At 38.0% G+C, this 15,706-nt stretch overlaps 1 long non-coding RNA gene across 1 annotated transcript in view; it reads right to left on the minus strand.

Annotated features, from left to right (window-relative positions):
* The window catches only part of LOC146458430 (uncharacterized), a 39,410-nt gene extending 24,769 nt beyond the window's left edge, over positions 1 to 14,641 (minus strand). Inside the window, exons 1-3 of the long non-coding RNA XR_014858273.1 lie at positions 14,573 to 14,641; positions 14,284 to 14,468; positions 10,525 to 10,625 (exon numbers count right to left, since the gene is read on the minus strand). This is a non-coding gene — a long non-coding RNA (uncharacterized LOC146458430). The remainder of the gene's footprint in view (positions 1 to 10,524; positions 10,626 to 14,283; positions 14,469 to 14,572) is intronic.
* Between the last annotated feature and the right edge of the window lie 1,065 nt (positions 14,642 to 15,706).

A 15,706-nucleotide genomic window follows, 5' to 3' on the forward strand; every position in this document is an offset into this window, starting at 1 on the left:
GAAACTACCATCGCTTCTCAGTAGGTCATTGATTTCTCGTACTCCTTTCAAGAACCACTCTTTAATAAAAAAGGGTTCACCACTAATTAGGATATCCTTGTTGTTGAACAAAATTGTGTCATGAAAGTCCCTGGTAGAATAAAAAAAAACTAAAAAACTCGAGCATTTCTCTGTAGAACCTTGGTAGATCGAGTAAATACTTGACATTGTAATTGCTGTTAAGAAGGAATTTACCTTTGTTTTCGTATATCGTTTGGAGTTCCTTTTTTAAGTCCTCATATATTTTTAATTCGCTATCTATGTTTTGTAGGTCATTGCTTTGGCAAATTTTCACGTCTAAATCATCTAATAGTTTCGTTACTTCAGATTCTCGCTTATTTATTAATTTACACTTTCCTTTTGTGAACGCAATGGTGACCGATCTGATCTCCATTTTTAACAGTTCCCAGAATAACCGTTTGTCTTCCACGTTTTTAAGTTTCTCTCGTAACTTCGGGTATATCTTCGGTATGTTTTCAACATATTCCTTGTCATCCAGCAGTGTGTTATTAAATTTCCAAAACCCCGGCCCCCTCGAGGTGTTTTTTGGCAGATCTAGTGACATGTAGACTGTTTTGTGATCAGGAGCGATTGAAGCCTGGATATCTACTGTTTTAACATACTTTTTCAGCTCTTTCGATACTGAAAAGAAATCAATCCTTGATTTTACATTCAAAGCTTTTGATGTATAAGAAAATTTGTTTGTGTTGGGGTATCGTTCCCTTTGAATATCAATGAGATCAAACATATCCATTGTTATTAAAATTGCATTTCTAAAGTTCGTAGCTTTCCATGCCAATCCACCTTTTTTGTCTTTTTTTGTCAAGGTACAGTTCCAGTCTCCCCCTATAATTAGCATTGTAAGTTCTGATTTGTCGATCGAACAATTATTAAGCTCTTGTATAAATTGCAATTGCTCGTTTGGATTGTTTGGGGCATAAATGTTACACAATGACAGCCTAAAACACGTGAAGCTCACTGTAATTAAGGCTATTCTACCATGGGTGTCAGAAAAAGAAAACTCTATTTTTGTATTCACTGATGGGTTAATCAAAATGCACACTCCTTTGCTATGACGGCTCCCATGAGAAAAAACAATTTGCCCTCCCCATTCATTTTTCCAAACAGATTCATCGTTAACCTCTGAATAGGTATCTTGTAAAAAATTGAAAGAGGCTCCCTGATCTTTTAAATAAGAGAATATGCTCCTTCTCTTTGTTGGGTCCCTAAGACCACGAACATTGAGCGACAAACCGCTTTAATCGGCACATGTAAGGCTTCTCCTAGCTTTAAAAATACCTCTTCGGTGCTGGTATAAGCATTTGCAGGAACTCCATGAATTTCAAGCGAGTTTTTTCTTGTATATTGTTCTAGGTCATCCAGTTCTTCGCTTAATCGTTTCGACTCTTCAATTTCATCTTTCAGGGAAAGAAAGGGAATGGAAAACTATGCTAAAGCAGGAATGTCTTCCACCGTCAACTGAATACGTATCACTTGCAATCAAAAAGCTCACATGCAAAACAATTTACAATACTTTACTCAATCACCAGCACTTCCCTCCTCCAACTACAGAGAGAAGACTCATTGAATGCAGTTTTATCTTCCAAGAAAGACAAAAAATCTTCTCACTACTTTTTCATGTCACAAATGAGGTAAAATAATCCATGTTTAAATATGAAATACAGTAGAACCCCGGTAACTCGAACTGAAGGGAAACGAAAAACTGTTCGAGTTAGCGGGGTTTGGAGTTATCGGGGTCGATTAAAATATAGAATTTTCCAGGTTAATAATTAATAGTTTATTGATTTTCAGCACTTCGGTATACAATACAGGTCAATACAGTGTAAATTAAACTTATTTCACGAGAAACTAAAACATTTTGTAACAACTGTAACGATTATGCATTCTTACGACAATGCAATACTGTGAATGTAACTTAGTTTATTTAATACACTCATTTTATGTTCCCTTTTGCATCGTCCAGTCTTTGTTCAATAAGAAAAACTACTGGAATATCTCAATGGGCATCCGTGGCAAGTTATAAGAACCAGAAATTCGAGTTATCGGGGTAAATTTTGATCAAGGGAAACAAAATTTAGTTTGAGTTAGCTGGGTTTTCGAGTTATCCGAGTTCGAGTTAACCGAGTAAAAATGACTGAAAAGTTGGGTCAAATTCAAGGGAATTGAGACTCAATTCGAGTTAGCGGGGGAGTTCGAGTTATCCGAGTTTGAGTTACTGGGATTCTACTGTAGTTCATAATATCCTGTATACAAACAAAATTCTGTACAAGATGAAAAAGAAACAGCAAACCGATTAATTTGTCCTTATTGCCATGATATTGATCAGACACCACTCCATTTATTTGTGGAATACATGTCCAATTGCTAAATTTTTTTTGGAATAAATTTACAAAGTGGTAAAACGCTACTGTACAAAGAGGAAACATTGTGTTGGAGCAAAACAAAATTATATATGTGGTTTTAAAATTCACATAGCCCAGTCTAACCCTAAATCACCTGATCATACTATTGGAAAATATTTTCTTTACATTAACGTAGTACAAGAAGACAAAAGACCCCAGTTCACAGATTTTGTCACCCTCGTTAACGAAAAAATTGAATTAGAAAAATACATTACGATTATGACAAATAAACTACTTTCTTTTAACAAAAAATGGTCCAACTTTTTAAACAATTAATTTTTGGAGTCAACCTGTGCAAATGCAAATACTGTTACTATCCATTTGTAAGCAACTTGATTAAATTTATCAATTTGTTTTATTTGTTTTGTTAGTAATATCATATTGTAAGTAGTTTTGTATTTTTTTAGTACCGTATTGTAAATAGTATAAGTATCACTTCACAAGTAGTATTTCTTAAGTAGTGTGTTGTAATTTGTTTGTGCACTAAATAAATAAAGTGGTCTTTAATAAAAATGAAAAAAAAAAAAAAGCTACAAAATCGTGCTGCTAGATCAGTCCTGATCTCCTCTACCTCTGACATCAGTACCGAATACTTTTCAAGTGTTGAGTTGGAGAAAGCTTGAATCCCAGCACCAGATACAACAAGCTTAAACGGTGTATAAATCACTAAATGGGCTCGCCACTGATTATCTTTGATCTAAATTTGTTGAGCTTAGCACCATTACTGGTATTTCCCTGAACAAGGAAAGCTAGAGGGGGGGGGGGGGGGGGGATTAAAAGCGTCAGTTTACGGTATTTGAACCTGGTTTGTAAAATAAAATTGCTCTTACATCACTGGAAAGAAAATTAATATTAAGGTTTTTCTCCTAGGAAGAACAAACAATTATCAGTTTTTAGTGCCTTGCCTGGAAGAACTTGAAAAAGTTGGCCAACTATTTAATCAATCCACTTCCACCCTAACCATCTGCAGCTACGTATAATTTTAATAGTTACTGTAGTTTGTGTGCACTAGTAGGGGTCTTGATAACAAAACTCTACCATTATTTTGATGATTCCATTGAAGCAAATGAGTTTCGATGTATGAAGTTGTAGTTGACTGTGCCCCTTTTAACGCTTTACAGAAAATGTTTAAATTGCAGACTTTCGCCACAGGAAATTACACAAATACAATTAGCCGTTGTGTAAACACTATCTGATAGCAACGGCCCACGTGAGAAAAAGATCAATGTACAAAGGAATTCTTATGCTCTGTGATTCTTCGTGTTATTTTACTGTTGGCTTTCTGATTTGTTTCCAATTGCCGAGACTTGTAAGTTCTTTTACGCAGCTGAACACAAGTTTCAGTGATCTGATAACATTCAGCCGCAGATAAGGCAGATCATGAAGTGTGTTACATCTTTGATTCGAAACGGCATGTTACGGAATGGTGCATAAGTGCGCATGCTCAATGTGTATTGGCCTCTGGCCCAAAACACCACAAAGTGTTTACATCCGATTCACGGATGCCGCAAATTGAAACAAGCGCACCTCCAAATATTCGCTCGGTTGAAAGATTTTAGGCCTTTACCTACTTTAAAATGAAGCTTAAAACTATTGTCTTCTTTAATCTCAGTTTTCCTTCCTGATCGAAAGCAAGTTCTTACACTTAAGGAGATGTTAAGGGTGTTTTTATTGTTATAAGGGTTTGTGAAACGATGAAAGGTTACAAAAAATTGTCTCTGATCATGTAGGCAATCTATATACATCTTTTGTAGTTCTGTTATTTGGCAATATTTTAAGACTAGTTCTGACATCATGGCCGTTAGCATGGCAACTCGGCAGCTCCACAAAAAGACCTCTAACTTTCACGTTTTGCAAATTATTTCAAAACTAAGTCGGTGACCTACTGTTTTTATTGTTTGCTCCCTAAATTATTTACTTCTCTGGTAATATCTTAAAAACAAGAAGCTGTGGGAGCGTTTACTTGGACGTCATTGTATTAGGAGTATCTGAGCATGCACGTTAGTTCGGTCTTTGGTGACAGGTGAACAATAAAAGATTCGCTGAGAGTCTAAGGCATAAACGTGATGTAGTTCGACCGAAAATGTCACGCAAACAAAATAAAACATTACTCTCTTACTAAACATGTCGGATTTTGTAACCATGAGGTGCATCTACTTGATAATGATGGATTTTGGTGACAAAGGAGTATTTGTGGTTCCAGTGGTAATGATGAATTTTGGCGACAGAGGGGTATTTGTGCGAATACCTTTCCACCCTGATACCATTTTTTTTCTGGGCTTTCTATGAGAGATGTTCCAGCTTTTTCACTGGTAACAGTGCACGATCACAAAATGTCACGCATAACATGTAATATGAAATGCGTGCGAAAAGACATGCGTTCTACATGTATATGGGACGCGTGTGATAAGACAAACCTCACAGAACATCCGATTTACAGAAAGTTAACTCAACGAATCTATTTCATGATCACTGGAATGGGACAGAACTTTAATGACAAAATCAGAGCGCTCTGTGAGCGACCAAAGAATGAAGTATTTCAAATTTATGTCTACAGTTATTTGTTTATTAAACACGCAAAAAAGAAAATAAACTTCACTCGCACTGGAAGGTAACGCAAAGGTCGAAGTGTATGTTCATTCTTTTAGTGGTTTTGCTGGATTGCCAATGGGCAAAATATCATGACACAAAAGAGAGTGTTTCCAGGTTTTAAAAGGGTTTTAAATGAAAGAAGCTGGGTTTATAAAGTGGAAAGACACTGCACGGCGTTTACGTTTGTTCCAATGAATTGATCTTATCGCTAACTCTCGACCCCGAAGGAAAGATTTTTTTCAGATTCTACTGTTATAATTTCATTCACAACATTAACTCGGATTTTTATGGTAATTTCCTTTGAAAGTTTTCATTTTTGCGCTTTATGTTTGCTAAAACAGGCACACAAGTCATCTGACATTTTCTTGTAGCCCTCGTTAGTTTGTGTCGCATTAAAGAACGTCTAATAAAGATGAATTGAGTAATTTTGGTTTCACACTCGATTGAAAAGAGCTCCCCAAGTTTGGGATTGTTTGACAAGACGAGAGAACGGTAAATTGAATGAAATTCAAAATCTTAGACACGGCTACCGTGTCATGTTGGTCACTTGCATCCCATTTTACTTGCTGGCGTGCCATTTCACCTGGTGCTGTGCTTGACACACTTCATTGTTTGACCCAACACGCACCTTTATTTTTATCGTGCGATAAGAACAAATGAAAAAAATTAATTAGCTTTGCATTCTGACACACAGCTCAGATGCCGGCGTGTCATTTCACTCACTGCCTATTGTTTAGCGTGTCAATTTGGCGTGCCCGTGCGTTCACTTTTTTCCCTGTTTTCCCGTGGAGGATCACATTTTGGTTTTATCCAAGTGAATGTAAATAAAGAAATTAATTTGTCAAGCGTTGATTGTCGCTGTGCATTAGCAAACTTTCAGTGTTTACATTTGTTCTGGTGAATAGATCTTATTGCTCACACTGGACCCCGAATGAAATTTATTTTCGAAGCTTTAGTTTTAGTTTCCTACTTTACCCTAAGCCTTTCACCCACAGAATGATCTTGAATCTTTAAAGTTAATTGAACGTTTTCTTTTTTATATTGCGGCCAGAGAAATGACATGTTTTGCTCGGCTGTATGTAAATTCAGTGTTTACGGCCTGATCTTATCGATTACGTTTGACACCGAGGGGGGATTTATCGAGAAGAGTCAAAAGAGCGTCTGCGAGGGAGGTTAATCGAAGTCGAACTTTTGGAAAATATTTGTCCTGAAAGTAAAGTTGCCCCTTAGTTTTGTTCAATGGAAGGAGTTAGCAGACAACACACATACTAGCCGTTTTCTTTTACGAATACGTTATTCGTTGTGTTGATTTCACGTCCTTGTTTTTTATTCCGTAATGGCGGCTTATGATGAATACATCCAGACTCGGCCAACATGTAGCGCACGCGCAGTAAACCCCTATTTGCCATTTGAGACTTACAGAGAAATCCTATTTTATAACTTGGGCTCCGCCCAAGTAAAAAATTATTTAGTAGATTTTGTGTTACATTAAAAAGGCATTTTTTCATCTATAGGAAATTCTGTTGGATAACTTTCTCCCAAAGGTTTCCATTTGAAGTGGCATACTTTTGCACTTCATGCAAAAATTCAAGATACATGTAGGTCACCGTGAAAATTTCAAGATAAAAACAAATGTTTCCTGCAACTTTTACTTCCGGTTCGCATGATTTTATGCTGCGTTTCCACTTCTGGTGTTCTGTGCATGCAACTTTTGATAATTTGATTCATTCAGCTAACGCTTGCACCTTAGCTATGGCGTGGGCAGGTTATGCGTGCCCATGCAGATGAAAACCGTTTTGAGCCTCCTTAATACAGGATATTTGAAGTGCTACAGTACTGTGCAAAAGAAAGTTGACAGTCCCTCAAAATTCCCTGAATTGGTTTGCCATAAATCTAAGCCCCCACATTTCCTCCACTTCAAGTGCTTGAATTTGTTGCGAAGTTCACACAACAACCCAAATTCTCACACCTATGCTATGGCCTGGTGTCCCCTCCCCCAAGGGAAGCCCATAACAAGTGCTTAATGTCCAAGGGAGCAAGGGGTTTTGTAACTGCTAAGGAAATAGGATAGGGAACACTAAACAGAACAGGGGAAAATCGTTTGGAACTGCAGAAAATTCCCACTTATCTTAAGGACGTTCGCGCTAATTGTTTATGCGCATCTTTAGTGCGCAAGTAACGCACACGCCACGCAATGTCACGCGCAATTCATGGTTGACGATACACAGAGGTTAACACACATGTCGGGCGATGTGACAGCATTAAAAAGGGGAAAATTCATTTCCGTTGCACAGTTTTAAAAACGAAAACTCGACGTGAAACGATTAGACGGGTTAAGGCTGCAACAAAAAGCCCAAGTAAAGGCGTTGATACGGTCCTGCGGGTATTTCGCGCGAAGAGATTTAAGATATTTACAGTGCAGGCCAGAATTAAGCGAACTACGCAGACGCGTTTTATACGCAGCAAAAACGCGTATGCGCGTATTTTTAGACGCGTCTAAATGTGCGCGTTTTTGCCATTGTTATGCATCGCCGTAAGTTCTCTTTGTGTGGTATTGTCAAACAAAACAAAAGAATTCAACCGGTTAACTACAACCACAAATTTAGCATTTTATGAAATCAGCCAGCGACAGCTATCATATTTCGAATCTTATCTGCTTTGTAAATACTGGCGACTTTAAAAACAACTCCTAGCCGATATTGAATATTCACTGTATGTTATAGAAAATGTAAATCTAAGCTAATTAGTCGAATACTACTTCTTCGAAATCAAAGCGCTCTGTGCGCGAACTCGTGAATGATAGGTGAGTGTTTCGAGTTATGCCTTCGGTTATTTTAAAAATTACACGCACATTGTGACTCGAAAGAGAAAGCGTTTCGATGTTTCTTCGAAGGGGTGAAATTGGCACAAGTTGGCTATAATTGGAAAGGCACTGTGGCTCCCGTGTTGATTGAATAAAAAAACATCCAGTTTTCCTTCCAAGAACCTCCGTACATTGTGTTGTTGTCGAATGAAACTTGATACATGTGCAGGAATTTGGTTGCCTAGCACATGACTGAAATCTTCCCGATGTTATCAGTGTGGCAATTTCTTTCTACGTCGAAACGACGGCTTCTGTCAGTGTTTTACAATATTAGAAGAAGTTTTCAATCTTGCAAAAGTTGCTATTATGGCTTTATCCAAGTGAACGTAAATATAGGAATGCATCAAGCGTTGCGGTACTCAGTAGACTCTCAGTGTTTTACGTTTAGGTTTGTTCCGGGGAATCGATCTTATCGCTCTCACTAGTCGCGAATGAAATTTTGCAAAATTGAAGTTTCCTATTTTACCCTAAGCCTTTAACCAACGGAATTTGCCTTGGATCTTTATAGTCAACTGAACGATTACATTTTGCGGCCGAAGATAGTAAATGCTTGAGGTAGAATGAGGGAAAGTTCACGGTAAGTAAGCAAATCTGAACCGAAGCGCGCGAGAGGAGCGAAGTCTGTTGAAAATCATTTGGTGGATTGACTGATTTTATTCCGGGTCGTAGTTTATTTGTTTTCTCTATAAGATTTACCCACAAATACTGTATTATTCTCGAACTACCCGAATCATCATTGCGACAAGGAATAAATAAGAATAGCGTTTAGAAATATAAACCAACAAGTTAAATCCTTACACGGTCCACGTACGCAGAGCTCGTTTCGCAAAGTACAGATCTTTAAATTTAGAAACTCTGCATTCCCGGCGTTTTATTCCTCTTTTAGCTTGTCACACACAGAAGTCTGACTGTTTATAGTCTTGATATCTTCAATTCTACAGATGTTATTCATCATTTCGTTTCGTTTCGTAAGCCTCGTGGCAAGTTTTTTTTTTTTTTTAAGTTCTTCCATGCGCTCAACAACATGAAGTTGTTCTTGCGCTGAGCCGGTTCTACAAGAAAGTCGACAAGTGTAGTCATACTTTGTCAAACCTTTCTGAAAGGCTATTCCCAGGCCATTCAAAAGAACAATGAAAGATCAACAATATGAAAACAATGAGCTAGCTCATACATACTAATGCGTCTGACTAGACGCACATCTGCAGATTTTTAGACGCGTACACGCGTCTGCAGCAGACGCGTTTTATGCGTATGTTTTGGTTCGCTTAATTCTGGCCTGCACTGTACTTGACTCTCGATATAACAAAATAATTGAAATGCAATGTTTTATGTAGTCTATTCGTCAAACGAAGTCACCTTTAAGCTTTTTCAAGTTTTGATAGTAAACGAGAAAGTCTTACCTTACAAGAGAGCAATTTTATTGATCATCAAACCCGTGTAATCAATCTCCACATACCCATTCTAGGTAAATAAATAAGCTTACTTCTCACATTTTCGCCTCGCTAACAGCTATAGATACATTTTCTTGGCATTGGCTAAACAGCTGTATAAGTTTGGAAGGTAGAATAACGATAACCAACTTAAACGATCAGGGTTTTGACAGCACACTCGAACGAAAACATTGACTCAAGCAATCATTGTGAGCTGTGCATGATGGGATAGATATCCCTGTTTAGGTTCCAGTGCTTCTCTGACCTGTCACGCAAAAACGTGACTTTGGAATCTGTCACCACAGCGGCTAGCTTGTCTTCATTATAACTCTCTTAGATGTCTGGTGACCCCCACTTTTTTTTCAATTGATCACTTTCTCTATCAATTGTCTACGTTTTAGAGAAAAATGAAAAAAATCTATGGGGCAGAAGTTTGATTATTTTCTATTTTTCTGTCCACACACCATCGAATTACACTCATTTTTGTCTATGTGACGATCGCGAATGTCCTCTTTAAGGGCTACATTTAATTACAAGGATGACACCAGTTGGACTAATTTACGAAACATATACGCTTAGATAAAATTTGACTAAAATAGTTTGTCTCCAGTTAATCATCTTGAAAATTTTAAACTTAAAACTGTGGAGATCAATTTTAGTTACGAAGGCCCAACTTTTCAAAATCAGGGTATTTTTCCAGCACTGTATCTCTGAAACGAAGTTGGTGACCCCCAATTTTTTTTGCATTTCTGACATCAATAACTTATTAGCTGACCATACCTAAACTATGAAAAAAATCTGTGGGGCAGAACTTTTTCGCGCGATCGTCCTTAAGATGCTTCATACAACTGGACCCTACACTCCATTCAGCCAGAGTCAGACACTAAGAAGAGAAAGGCTTTGTGATACAGGCTTCAAGGACAAAAATTTGGTGGCTCTAGGACTCCAAGTGTACCCCCCCCCCCCAACCCACCTCTGCAAGTACCGGAGAGCACTGTATTTTGTATTGTTTTACACCTATTGTGGTTTGGTCTTGTTTGGACCTGTTTTGTTTTCTGTATTTTGTTTGTTTTGTCTTTCATCATCTAAATCCCGGTACTCACAGAAGGAACCGCTTTTTTAGGACTGTACCAGATTGAAAAACCGTATGTAAACACAAGAAAACTCAAGACTTTACCTGGAATATCCTTTGGCAGCTTCACATGCTTCCTAAGTCAGGAGATTCTTTTTCTCAATCCACACTTGCAATCAAAGTTATATGTCAAGCTGTCCTTTTGGCTAATAACAATAAATAAATAAATAAATAAATAAATAAAAAAGAGTTAAAAAAAGAGTCTCTTGTTGCACGAAAATAACAACAAATCAATTTGCCTTGCTAGTTATGAGCTCCTTTCCACCTTACAATTGACTGTGTGGTTCCAGAAAATATCCATACCCCCACCTAAGGGATTTTTCACTTAAGACCCTCCCCCCACCTCCCTGGAAATTCCATTCCAGGGGGTTCTTTGAGGACCCCCCACCACCAGCGATACAACGCTAGATTTAAATTTATCAAGTAGAATTTGAAGGACTTTGAAAACCCAGTCGAAAACTGGCTGCAAGAACAAGAAAGCACTTCAAAGGAATTAGTCTGTAGATTCAAGTCTTGGCACATTGTAGTTGTCTCTGTACAGTTCTTGAATGAAATGAATTTTTCAGGTTTTTATCAAATAAAAGTTACTATTTTATGACACGAAACTCGCCTGTGGAGCTACGAACAGGCTCAACTCCTCAGTTTTTTTTTTTTTGCTGGATTCAGAAACTTTTTAATTTCCTCATTTGAGGGCTTTGATTTATTTTAAGGTATCAGCCACCCTTCAGGACCGTCCGCGCGCGGATCGCTGTAGCGTTAGTTGTTTTTATAAAAACCCCTATAAACCATATATTTTTTAAAAGCTTAATAATTCCAGATTATGGATTTGAACTAACAAAAACTATTTACTTAAATGTGTTTCGAAATTGGAACGCTTTGTGAAAAAGTACACGTCTCTATAAATCATTTTCCACTCCCAACGGAAATAAACGGAAGAAAACAATTAACACCGCATTCGCTTCTCAACACATTCCACTAAAAAACCGTGTCTCAGATTTTTGACAAGTTCGTTTGTTTCTCTTTTATTAGCAAATGAAGTTGGGGAAAGCAATTAGTCAACACTCCCTGTGGAAAAAAAGCTCTAGCTCTAAAATCAAAAGGAGTATTAAAATTCGCAGACACGGTTTTGTAGAAGAGATATATGGCATCACTCTGGCCAAATTTTAGCCAAATTGATTGAAAGGCTGCCGACTTGGAGTTCAAAACGTACGAGTCAATCGGCCAAATTTGCGTTCGGAGATATAATAGAAAATACATTTTTGGCGGCATCCTACCTGGAATGAGATTATAACACCTAAATGGTTATTCTGATTGATATCAGAGAGGGGTCAATTTTCTCGAACAATAGGACTTTGACAGGTAACACGTAACAGGAACAAACTTTCGCGGCAAGTAGCGGGAAATAATTATTTTGCAGTCGTGCGTGTGTTTATTTCAAACGCTCTGCTCTTCTCGGAAGAATTAAAAACAGAATTTGCGTTGTGCGACGGACAGCTTTCATTCTCGCACTGGATTCTCCAGGTAGAACCAAGTCCATGCTTAGTCGCTACATTTTCCATGACTTGGACTCTTCCCTGGCAAAATCGACAAGACACAGACTCGTCCAGTTTCTCAAGCAGCTTTTCGCTCGATACGATAGCTCGACTGCTTATCGTTTTCCACGTTCCATCAGCAGATGGGGTCGATGAGCTTGATTGGCTATCTTCTTCTGGGTCTTCAAGCTGGATTTTGGAGCGGCTTGCACTCTCAGCAACTGCAGCATTTTCGCTTTTCTCCTCGAGCCACTTCTCCTGCCGATAAAATGAGCCTTTGTCGCTCTCTGCCAATTTTGCGGCCCATTCTTTGTCAAACCCGCTCTTCGATCTCTTTTTCGCTCTCGGTTTCGATGACGAAAACGGACACGACCTTCTCTTTTTTTTTGGCGGCATTTTAACCGAAGCAAACGCTAAATATCCACGGAGAATACTAAAGGCTATAAACAACACAAAGACAATTCGCACGTGTTATGTCGAAGCACGCACTTGGTATCACGTTACTAGTTCATTAACTGGTATATGACACGGGCATGACAGTTCTTGTCAACGATCAATTAAGATAATTTACGAGAAAAATTCTTTTACCCCCGATATCTTTCGACGGAATAAATATTTTCTTCTGATTTTTTTTTAAAAGAAAGCTCTCAAGTATATCTTATTGAAAACGTTGAAACCTCAAATATGGCCGTGATCCGCGCGCGGACGGTCCTGAAGGGTGGCTGATACCTTAAAACTTTAACTTTAAATGATCATGAAGTTACGGTTAGGGCCTCAGAGGCCGATTAATTGCATCATAAAGTCAAACAGTTAAGAAAAATACCTGTCAGACGAAGGAAAGGTGCACCTTACTTTCGCTTTATAGAGGGATAATAAACAGACAACACTTAGATACCAAAATGACTTTTTGCAGAGTGATGCATAGGTTGTGCTGTTTTTGTCCTGAGTAATAATAATTATTATTTTTCCGCAATGGCAACTGCCAACTTTGTGCCTTTATAGCTTACAATTTTTTCATGGATTTCCTCACCTTGTGGAGAAATTTCTCATATGGACACTTCCAGCCCCTTGCATGCCTTTTAGCCACCCCTCCCCTTTGGGATATCCATTGACCTTCTGTGGTGGTGGGGTTGAATATTTTCTGGAACCAACATTTTTCTTTTGGGGGCTGAAGGAACTCTGCAAGTATGGTGATAACTTCAATACTAATGTAAAACCAATTGTGACATGTGCGAGCCCATTTTTGCAAATTGAGCATCATCATAAATCATCAAACTTGCTAAGAGAAACTTTCAGATTAAGAATTGAGCATTTACTAAAAGAAATTATAATTTGGTTCAAACAAAATTGCTTCAAAGTTCTTCAAATTCTACGGGAAAGTAACTGAATTCATAGGAATGCAAGACTCAACGCTATTCTATTATAATGTATAGGCCAACTATGAGAAAAATGAAACAGCTTGCATCATATTAATTTGATGGATGGTAAAATTTCCGAAAAGGAAATTTTCAGAAGGTCGAGTTGTGCCAGTTGTCTGTCTCACTTTCCTGGCTATCACAGTCGGGAAAATATACGCGTAAAATTTTCGACCAGTTTTCCTGCTGGGGTAAGTTACCCATCTGAGGTGGTCGTTTCAATTTATTAATGTAAATATGAAATTGTTTTTATTTCTTTATTTTTGATTTGGTATGGTTTGTGTAGCCATGGGATTAGATCGATGACTAATCGATGTCATCTTTGACTAATCAATGTACATGTAATCAATGACTAATTGATGACTTTAAATTTTGTGGCCTATCGATTATTATTTCTGTTATATAGTTTCATATTTATTATTATTATTATTCATCGATTACTCATTGATCATCGGCAATAATCAATGACTAATCAACTGATTATCTTTCGATTAGTTAATGTATTGATTACTCATTGATTTCCATTGATGTCATCAATTAGTTACGTCTGGTACAGGCTTCAAGGACAAAATTTGTTTGCTCTAGGACTCCAAGAGTACCCCCCACCCCTTCCCCCTCTCACATACACCGTCCCGCTTTTTGGGGTCTTCCTGCAGGTACCGGAAAGCATTGTATTTGTATTGTTTTTGACCTATTGTGGTTAGGTCTTGTTTGGAGTTGTTTTGTTTTCCGTCTTTTGTTTCTTTTATTTTACGTCATCTGTAGTCCGGTACTCACAGAAGCAACCGCTTTTCTTAGGACTATACCAGATTGAACCTTATCACCATATGTAAACACAAGAAAACAAAAGATTTTACCTGGAATATCCCTTGGCAGCTTCACATGCTTCCTAAGTCAGGATTTTACTTTCTCAATCCACACTAGCAACCAAAGTTATACGTCAAGCTGTTCTTTTGTTGTAACCATCAATTTTTCCACGGCCCAACTGCGGCCATGCTCGAGCCAAATTTTTGCACATGGCGCTTCGTTAAGTCATTTACACCTGAAAACAGGATTAAAATTTACCTTACCAGTAAACAAATAAAATGTAAATTGTAAATAGAGCATAATGAACACATTTTAGGAAGTGTTAGAAAGTAAACTGACCTTTTTTGGACTGTTTTTCGATGACATCTCTCATGTTTTCGCGCCGAAGGTGAAAAAACGCGCACCGCCAGCATTCAATCCCATCGCGCTTTGCAAGCAGGGCGACGTCGCTCAGCTAGTTCCCAGTCTGCTAAGGAAAAATTTTTGTTTGTAACAAAGTGCGCGTGCTCAGCGAAAGCCATGGATTAACCCTAATCCACGATTAAAAGGCGTCTTAAAAGTTAATCGGTGTTTTCATCTCGCTTGTTCAAAATGGTTTAAAGGGCTTATTTCAAGCTAGTCTAAGTCCAAACTGAGGGACAGAAATCTTTTGGGAGAATCTTTATTGATTAGTAATAAAACTCGAATCAAAGTTAACGTTAATCCAGGATTAGCTTTATCACACTTTGAACAATTGGCCCATGATGCTGCTTATTAGAAGAGAATTTATCGCATGTATTTTCCTAGTTATAATACGAGCAGTGCCAGGTTGTCACTAAAAGTTCCTCGTAGGCTCTGAGTAGCGTGGTCGCTTACAAGAGGTTAAAAACGATAAAAATTGTAAAGCCGTCACCTCAAAAAGTGGTCGCGGTCGCTTGCGAGAGGTGGTCGCACATGGAGGTTCGACTGTATATACAGCAGCTAGGTCGAATCAAGCGGTGCACGTACGCCAATTGATTCGCCGCGCTTCAGTATTTCTTTGACCTGATCGATCCGACACAAAAAATCACCTTGGTTGGCGATCTCCTAAAACACTGTCTTTATGAGTTTAAACTTTGAATAAAAATATTTCTTGAATAATCTTGCTTCTATCGAAAGGTGTTGGCATTCAATTGAGGTTACACTGACTTAAACCTTTATGACCGCGTAAAAATAATGTTGTTTCAATTCAAAACAATAAGGTTTTTCCGGCAGATTATCACAAACTCCAGCTAGCTCACCCAAAAATCTAGTGAATTATCCGAAAAGATAATAGAAAGATTGAGAATCGCGTTTACGGCCCATGAACCACACGAATTCAAATGTGTCTACTTGATCTCTATTCTTTACTCTCGCGTTTTTTCCCCAAACATTCAATTATGTTCCCAGTTGAGCCCTTTCTCAGAATCACTGTAGTCGGTTTAAGTGTATTGATTAATCTCGCAATTTAGCAAA

This window comes from Pavona decussata, unplaced genomic scaffold, assembly GCF_977016875.1.
Source record: "Pavona decussata unplaced genomic scaffold, jaPavDecu1.1 SCAFFOLD_233, whole genome shotgun sequence".
Lineage (NCBI taxonomy): Eukaryota > Metazoa > Cnidaria > Anthozoa > Scleractinia > Agariciidae > Pavona > Pavona decussata.